Source organism: Trichosurus vulpecula, chromosome 2, assembly GCF_011100635.1.
Source record: "Trichosurus vulpecula isolate mTriVul1 chromosome 2, mTriVul1.pri, whole genome shotgun sequence".
Taxonomy (NCBI): Eukaryota; Metazoa; Chordata; class Mammalia; order Diprotodontia; family Phalangeridae; genus Trichosurus; species Trichosurus vulpecula.
In genome coordinates, this window is record NC_050574.1 from 431,551,881 (window position 1) to 431,561,674 (window position 9,794).

A 9,794-nucleotide genomic window follows, 5' to 3' on the forward strand; every position below is an offset into this window, starting at 1 on the left:
TATCTTGTGCAACACTATCTCTGAGGGATGGTATAGATGAAGTCTGGCCAGTAAGTAGATGTTTCCTCTGCCCATACAGCTTGTGGTCGGACCAGGGTCATGCAGGCGCTTGGTCACACATGCCTTGGACCTATGTTCCTAGGCCAGCTTTCTATTTCTTCTGCTCTCTGTGTGTATACACACATACACACACATATGTACATATATATGCATATAATTTTGGGGGGTGGTGGATGGGGAAGGCAATTAGGGTTAAGTGACTTGCCCAGGGTCACACAAGCTAGTAAGTATTTGAGATTGGATTTGAATTCAGGTTCTCCTGACTCCCAGGCAGGTGCTCTATCCACTGAGAGACCGAGCTGCCCCTGTCTATGTGTAATTTGCAATAAATAAACAATTTAAATATTTTGGAGGTGCATATTAAAGAGAAGAATTAATTATCTAATCTAGTCTGAATTCCATATTTTACACAAAGAGAAATTGATGTCCAAGGTCGTATAATTCAAAACCAAGCCCTCCACTTCAAATCCAGAATTCTTTTCACCAAACTAGGCCACATAAGACAACCTTTAAATCAGGGCTGTACAAAATGAGACCCACAGCCACATGCCTCTCGCAGTGTGATTTATGGGGTCAGCCTACAAGCATAGAAATTTACATAAATGCTTTAGTAAATGAAGCCAAGCTACTGCAGAGCTCTCACTAAAATGGCAAATCAAAATATGTTGTCTATTGTTTCAATAAAAACCTAAGGTTGGACAGCCCTGCTTTAAATGATTGCAAGATCCAGGACATCTTTTAAAAAACGAACAGTCATCAGTCCCTCCATCTGATTTGATTTAGAAAATTGTACCATCACGGAGCCTTGGAGTCTGTCTTGGTGTGGCAGGGACAAGGGAGGACTGGGATGGGGTTGGATGGAGCTTTCTCTTGTCCTTTTACTATAACACCCCTCCCAACTGTTTTCTTCTAACTAAATCAATTATTACTCCATCTGAATTAAGCTATCCTGATTGAAAACTTATTCACCTATTTCCTGAGTCCAGAGACTACTATCTAGCTTAGACATCTGCATTGTGTATTTGCTTATCAGTATTCTTCCAAAGTAAGGGACTGAGAGCTCACAATTAGATTGCCTGCTCTCTCCAGTGCTGAGAAAGAAGAGGAGGAAAGGAGGAAAAGGCAGACAGGGAGGAGGGAAAGGGAGATGGGAGGGAGAAGAGGAAAGGATAAGGAACAACAGGTTGTTTCTGGAGTCTCTGCTTCCAGACAGTTTTCTCTGCAGTGCTGCTGGGAAAGAGATTCATTTTTTTCCCCCTCTCTTGGTGGTTTTTCTATTATGTACTCCTTATAGGGTCTCCCATTTGAAAATGACTATGATTTACATTCAAAAGCACTTGGCTCTTCTCACAGTCATTTAGATTCATGAGCCTGACTGGATAATATTTGAGAGATCTCTTTAGGTTTTTTTAAAATTTATTTTATTGTTAATTCATGAACCAAAACAAGCATTTCCATAGCATAATATAATAAAAAAAGATGATCGCACATGAAACTGAAAATCTATAATGTACAGCTTGCTATTCTTTCAAAATATATAATAAAGTTATCGTGCAAATTTTTCTTCTTTTTTCCCCTTTTTCCTTCCCTTCCTCCTTCCCCCTCCCCTAGAGATAGCTACTATTAGACACAAATAGGTATATACATGTAAAATTATTCCATACATACTTCTATCTATCTGTTCTTTCTCTGGCTGCAGATGGTTTCTTTTATCATATGTCCTTTGTAGTTAATTTGGGTATTTATATCAAAATGACATACCGTTACTAGGTCTATTTCCAAAGATAATTAGGGAAAAAGGAAAAGAACCTCTATCTTCTAAAATGTTTATAGCAGCTCTCTTTGTGGTGGCAAAGAACTGGAAACTGCAGGGATGCCCATCAATTGGGGAATGATTGAACAAGTTGTGGTATATGATTGTGATGGGATGCTACTGTGCTGTAAGAAATGAAGAGGTCAATGATCTTAGATCTCTTTAGTTTCGAAAAATTCTATAAATCCCTCCCCTATCATCCCCCTCCTCCACCCCGATACTGCAACTAAGTGTTTGATGAGGTCACTGATTATAAAAGGCCTTTGAAAAGGTAAAATGAAAAGTTCAAAAAACTTTAAAAACTAAAAAAACACACACACAAATAAAAGGTTTTTTTTATCATGACTCCAAACCTGACGGTCATGTGAAAATCATTTCGTCTCACTGAGTTATCAGTATCATTATCATCACTTAGCATAATAGTATGCTGGGAAGTAAGTGCCTAAGGTAGGATTTGAACTCAAGTATTCCCAACTCCAGGCCCAGAATTCTATCCACTGCACCACCATCTACTTTCTGGCCTCATCTAGGCTATAGTGTTAATGGTGGTACAGTGGTTAGAGCACCAGGCCTGGAGTCAGGAAGACTTGAGTTCAAATTCTGCCTCAGGCACGTAACTAGCTGTGTGACCCTGGTCAAGTTACTTAACCCTGTTGGCCTCAGTTTCCTCATACAGATGAGGAATGAGCTGGAGAAGGAAATGGTAAACCACTTCATTGTCTTTGCAAACAAAACCCTAATTGGGGTCACAAAGTGTTGGACACAACTGAACAAATATAAATGCTAGTGATTATAATTAATTACCATTGCATAGTCAGGATCCTAAAACATCTTGACAGATCAGGACGTTTCTAATAATATGAATTACCTCTATTTTCATGAAATTTAATAGGGATAAGCGCAAGTGTTGAATAATGAATTATTGGGTCCACAAGTTTAATTTTATGAGTACAAGATAGGGGAAACGTGTCTAAATAGAAGCTAATCTGAAAGCGATCTGGGGGTTTTAGTGGACTGCAAGTTCAACGAATGAACATCTAATGTTTATTTAGGTTACATTCAGAGACAATGTCTGGGACTCCAAAGGCAATAGTACTTCTGAATTCAGGACCACAACTGCAGTATTGTGTTGGGTTTTGGAAGGCCCTTGATAAATTGGATGGGTAAGAAGGATGGTGAAGAACCTTGAACTCATGACATGTGAGGACTGGTTGAAGAAAGAGATGCTCTTCAGCTTGGAGAAGACAAAGAGAAAGAAAAAGAGTACCTGATAGCTATTCAATTAAACATTTACTAAGTGCCTGCTGTGTGCCAGGCACTGTGCTGCTCTGGTTCTCTAGTACCTGAAAGGTGGTTGTCATGTCAGTGGCACTTGCTCAGCATGGCCTCAGAGAGAACTAAGAACGATGGAAGGAGTTTGCGGAGACGGATTTAGGCTTAACATAATGGGGCAACTTCTCGATCATCAGAGATATCCAAAGGTGGAACAATGGGTTCCCTTTCACTAGGAATACTTGCCAGGGATGTAGTAGAAAGGATTCTTGTTCTGGTGTGGCCGAGAAACAATGACCTCTGAGGTTCCTCTGAATCAGGGGTATGCAGAGAAATGTGTAACAACAGGTTCTCCAGAAGAGGAAGAAAAGTACACAGGACACACTTTCAAGTTTAATCTGAATTAACATTTATTTTTATTGTCTGTACAGTTAACAAACAATAAATCAAGCCCCGATTTATTTGCCAATTTCTGACATGTAAATGCTCACACTGAATATTTACAGCTGCCTACAGCTTTGAATTCTAACATTCTGTGATTTTGCATGTGGTCAAGACTCAGACTTTCTTACTTTCCTTCTTTCCTTCTTTCTTCCTTCCTTCCTTCCTTCCTTTCTTTCTTTCTTTCTTTCTTTCTTTCTTTCTTTCTTTCTTTCTTTCTTTCTTTCTTTCTTTTTTCTTTCCTTCCTTTCTTTCTTCCTTCCTTCCTTTCTTTCTCCTTTCTTTTTTCCTTCCTTCTTTTCTCCTTCCTTTTTTTCTTACTTTCTCTTTTTCTCCTTCCTTCATTCTTTTCTCTCTCCCTCTTTCTTTCTCTTCCTTTTCCTTCATTTTTCCTTCCCTCTTTTCTTTCTTCCTTTCCTCCTTTATTTTTTCCTCCTTTCTTTCTTTGTTCTTTCCTTCCTTTTTCCTTCCTTCTTTTATTTATTTCTTTTTCTCTTTTCTTCATTTTTTTCTCTCTCCCTCTTTCTTTCTCTTCCTTTTTCCTTCCTTCCTTCCTCTTTCTTTCTTTCTTTCCTACATAGTTTCTACAGACGGAAGATTGGACTCGATGGCCTTTGAGGTCCCCCCCAACTCTAATCTATATTTCTATGATATGTTCTCCTTCTTTAGTCTCCTCTTATGTTATAGGGAAAACTAATCATGATTCACCTCAGCAAATGTTGACTTCATTCTCTGGGTCTCATAAATCTTTCAGATTGACTTGAATTCCATTTTCTACTTCCCTGCTCCCCTCAGGAGCACCTGTGCTGAAGAAGAGAGATAAGCCACAGTTTCATTACCCAACACAACATTATTCAGATGAAGTAAGAGTGTTTTCAGATCTGGCAATGGTAACTGGCAGGAAATAGGAGAAATGAAGATGCTACAAGCTCAGAACACTACTGTTTTCAGCACCTCCCCAGGGAAAATAAATGTTATGACTTAGATAACTCTCTGATTCTCTGAGTAAGACTAATCAATGTTTGTACTGGCCTGAGAGATAACTTGGTAGAATTTGATGTCCCATTGACAGACCTAATTGAACCATGAAAATGTTAAATCAGTCAGCCAGATAAGAGCACATCTGCTATGTAGGATGACATTTTCCAATTGACTAGGACCAAGCTCAGTTTTAGAGTAAGACCAGTGAGAAAGCATGGAGGCAGCTGGTCACAGAAATGTGAGGACTGTCATTACTGATTACTATAATGGTCCAATCAGAAGATCTGCCCAGATGTCTATGTACTGAGACTTTGCATAACTCCACTTTGAGAGGAAATAGATATTTTACATCTAAGTGTAGTAAGGAAGTGAGTCTTACCTCCAATACGTTTCCTGTATACAAATATTTATCTATTGTTTTACTGTCTGGCAACTTTGATGAGTATAGAGATATAGAACTGGAAAAAATCATATTTTTGGTATGTGGGTTTTATTTTTTCCTGGTATAAAGGAGTAGGGAACTGCTCTATTTTTTCCTTTGTTAATTTTGAGTCATCGAAACTCAGTTTGTTGAATTGGATTCAGTATTAGTCCTTTCCCTAAATCCCTTTGAAGCCCTGGAAACTTATTAGCCTACAGCTGGATTTAAAATGAGACACCCTCCCCCATCATCCCTTAGCTTTCTCCTTCATAATTCTTCACATTGACTGCTAACAGTCCATACCAATGGACCACATTTCATATTGACCTGCATTACTATTCCTTAATTTGATCACATGAGTGATTTCACATGTTTAATTGATAACATATTGCTTGCCTTCTCAGTGGATGTGGTGGTGGTGGGAGGGAGGAGGAGAATTCAGAACTCAAAATTTAAAAAGTACAGAATGTAAAAAATAAATAAGAAATCCAAATGTAAAAAAAATATCATGTGATTAGGTCCTGTCTTCTGTCTTTTACATCCAAAGCCTGCTATGTACCACTTCTGTATACCCCACATTTCCTAGAGAAGGGCTAAATTCATAGCAAAGACCAATAAATGATGGATCTAAATGGAAAAAGAAAATTGCTCTTCTCTGTTCGTTTCTTTTGTTGCTCCTCCACCTACCAGCATTTGTAATGGGAGAATTCAGAAGAGATGCAGGAACCTCTACTAACAGCTGCCTCATCAAATTCTCTGGTCTCTTTGGTCCCACAACTACAAAACATCTTGCTTTTTAAATAAAATTTCGATCTGCAAGATAATCACACTTGTCATGGCCATCAGGTGGCAGTGTTTATCCAGGGCACAGTCTACAGAACTGATCATCATTCAGGCGTCCCTGATATTTATGGACATATGTATGTCTTCTTCCTCTCTCTTCTTTCCTCCATCTCTCCATTTTTAACCCTGCTTCTTCTCTTTCTGTCTCTGTGTGTCTTTTTTTCTGTCTCTGTCTCCTCTATTTGTCTTTCTCATAACTTCTCCCCCTTTTTTGTTGTTGTTTCTTTTACTCTCTGGTCTCTCTCCATTCTGTCTCTCTCTCTGTCTCTCTATCTCTGCCTTTCTGTCTCTGTCTCTCTGCTTTTTATCTCTGTTTTTCTTTTTGTCTATCTGTATTTCTGTCATTCTCTAGGTCTCTAAATGGGTCTCTATCTCTCTGTCTGCCTCTGTCTCTGTCCTCTGTTCTCTGTCTCTTTCAGTCTCTGTCTCTCTTGTCAGTCACCATAGGGTAATGCAGAGGGATCTGAGAGTGAGAATAAACAGGAAGCAATATAAGAAAGTGGCCATATCAAAATGATCAATGAAAAGTTAAGGCTTAAGCCACATCTGGGAAACACTGTTTAGAAATAACAGATAGTAATGTTGAGATGCCTCCAGACATGAAAGATTAAAGATAAAATCATTGACAACAACAAAACAACAACAAAACCCAAGCATTTATTAAGTGCTTACTGTATTTCAGACACTGTGCTAACCACTGGGAATACAAGGAAAGGAAAAAAAAGTGCACATCATTAAATATCTAAAGTTCTAGGGTGGGTCACTGCCACTGAGTCTCCTTCCCTACTGCTTTCAAGAATTGGCTCATAGTCACTGTCCAATCTGGCTCATTCCTTGTTCACAAATGGCCACAGTGTCATCATCTCTCACCCACAGCTCTACAGAAGAACAATAGGATGTAAGCTTCTTGAGGGTGGGGACTGTTTTAGTTTTGATTTTGTATCCACAGTGCCTGTGACAGTGCCTTGTACCTTGTAGGCACCGAACAGGTGTTTGTGGAATTAAAATGAAATTGATTGGCATTTTGACATGCCGTTTGTGAAGCCCTGGTCAAAGGCTACTTTCTCTAGGAAATTCCAGATAATATGCAATATATATTTTATGGCACTCATAAAATCAGCAATATAGTTTAGTTCATTAGTAGTGAAGAGCAAGAAGGGCAGGTAGGTGGCGCGTTGAATAGAGCGCATCATGACAGCACCAAGACTTGTGTGAAAACCAGTTTTATTACAAGAGAAATGAACATGCGTGTGAAACCCAAATGGTTCCTAGTCTTTACAGAAGTTCATATTTTTACAATAGTAGGACAAAAGGAGGAGAAGTGTAACTGGATTCATTTATAGTAAGAATGTTAATGTTAATGTTTTTTTCTGACTTATTAAGAGTCTCAATTTGTTGATCATTGGACTAAAGATTACGCACTAAGAGTATACTTGGATACTTTGGTGAATCTGTGATCTCAGAAATGTTGTTACCCCCTCCAAGGATGCAGATCTCCACCCATTCATGCTTTGTCATCCTGTGTGATTCTTCTCTCAGACTTCCTATGATTCTCCACAGGATATTCACGCTACATGTAGGGAATCTCCCATTGCACCTCTTGAAGTGTTCAAACTAAAGGAGCACATGGGTTGTCCATCCACCCATTGTCCTTAGCTCTTGCTGCATGACCAGACCACTTTCTTTTCTGGTCTTATACTTCTCTGATGATATCCTTTATGTCACTTTTCTTGGGCAAATCTTTGTTGGTAGTAACCTGTTCATGCCTACCATGTTCTTCTCCATTGTCCTTTGTAAATGTCAAGATTAAAATGATTCAGTTCCTCCTGTCCGTTTATTAGTCACTGGACAAGGATTTTACATTTAGATACTTTTATCCAACAACTAAATGTTTATAAATAATCTAAAAAGAGTACTTTCCATCTTTCCCTTCTCTATCTCCTCATTTATTGAAGAAGCAGAAAGGGGCCATATAGGACTGAGGGCTATTTGTGGGTTCTTATTCCCTTTGTTTCATAGTGTCCTGGGAAGGGATTCATTCTGATCTGGTGTGAATGGAACACTCATGGAGCCATGGTATTCATGTTAGGAGTTGCTTTTATTTAAGATATCTTGGGGTTTACAGGCTAGATCTCCTTAAGGACCATATTTTTAACCCAATTCACATTGATGGGCCAATAATAGGTCCCAGCCCAAGCCCCACTTAGTGGTCCTTGTTTGGGTCCAGATGGCTCAGAGTTGATGTAAATAGAAATCCTTTCTCTTTTGGCCAAAAACCCTGAGGGTCTTCCCCTCTCAGATTGATTTTTTTACTAAGTAAAAGAGGTCATTCTCTGCCTCATTTCTTACCTAGCCTTAATCACTGAATGGGCATTGCCTCAGTCAAACTAAGACCTGTTAAAGACCTTAACTTAAAAAGGGCAAGGTCTCTCACTGCATCCAGGGCCATCTTTAATCATCCTGATCTACATCTTGCCACTGGACCCAGATGGCTCCAGAGGAGAGAGTGAGGTTGGTGACTTTGCACAGCTCTCTCTCACTTAAATCCAATACACTTGCATGTCATGGCATCATCTCCCTGATGTTATGGTCTTCTTTGAGAATGAAGGACAAACAACAATCTCTGTAAGTGCTAGTAGGAACTGCCCCACTGGGGATCCAAGTGGAACTGGCCAGTTAGGCACCACAGCAATTCTTTCTTTCCTTTCTCTCTCTCTCTCTCTCTCTCTTCTCTCTCTCTCTCTCTCTCTCTCTCTCTCTCTCTCTCTCTCTCTCTCTCTCTCCTTTCCCTTCCCTCTGTCCACATAGGGCAACTCTATATTATTCTAAGAGAAGCCACTCCTTTCCAGCTATCTGTCCATATAAAGGGCTCATACTTGTACCCCATCACCCACTTGGAGCAGCTTTCCACCAGTTCAGCCAGCTGTGCTAGGCTGGCTATTCAATGTCTGTGGTCCAGTTCTGGGCTACCATGCGTGAGATACCAAAGTCTAAGAATTTATCACCAAATGAATAGTTTAGTGGAGACTGGCCATTTTCAGGTGTGTGAGTCCTTGGAAAGTAAAGGTAAACAGTTACCAGAACTATGCTTAAAGTCATTCCAGCAAAGTTGAGCCTTCCAGAGCTTGTCCTCCGTTGGCATAACTTTGAAGGACCCAAGGTCATCTCGATATCATGATGAGACATCAAGATAGCACTTTTGTGGGCAATGAAGAAATTAAAATTGTTCATTTAAAGTTGTGAGGTATTTGTGTAGGTCTATGATTCTTTGACAATGATTGAGGGGTATATGTATGTGTATATACACATATATACATACACACATATACACATATATATGTAATACATGTCAGTGAAAATAACTCAGTTTGCCTAGGCTGCCAGGAATTTTCTCATATATTCATTTTACCTGTCAACAGGTAGTGAATCTCATATAGCTTATTATTGGAATGTGGTCTCATCTGAACTTTCTCTTCCCCATTCTGGAGCAATTTTATTTACAAAAGAATGTGAATGACCATGAGCAACTCACTTTAGGCTCTGGATCTATGTTTCCTCATTTGTAGAATGAAGGAATTGCATTGGATAATAATAGATAATAACATTATATAATCTTTTAGGGTTTACAATGTGCTTTACAAACATTATTTCATTTTATCCTCATAATAATGCTGTGAAGTAGATGTTACTATTGTCCTCATTTTACAGGTAAAAAAAGTTGAGACACAGAGCCCAAGTGACTTACATGGGATGACAGCTAATAGGTATCTGAAGGTAGCTTTGAACTCAGGTCTTCCTAACTCAAGACCCAGTGATATATCCACTGCACCACTAAAGCAGCCTTAACAAACTCTGCGGTTGATTATAACTAATACTCTATTTATTACTATTCTGTAAAGCTAAGCCCTAAATTTGATGGTACTTCTTAGATTTTGACTTATTTCTTGAAAGTTAGGTTCCCAA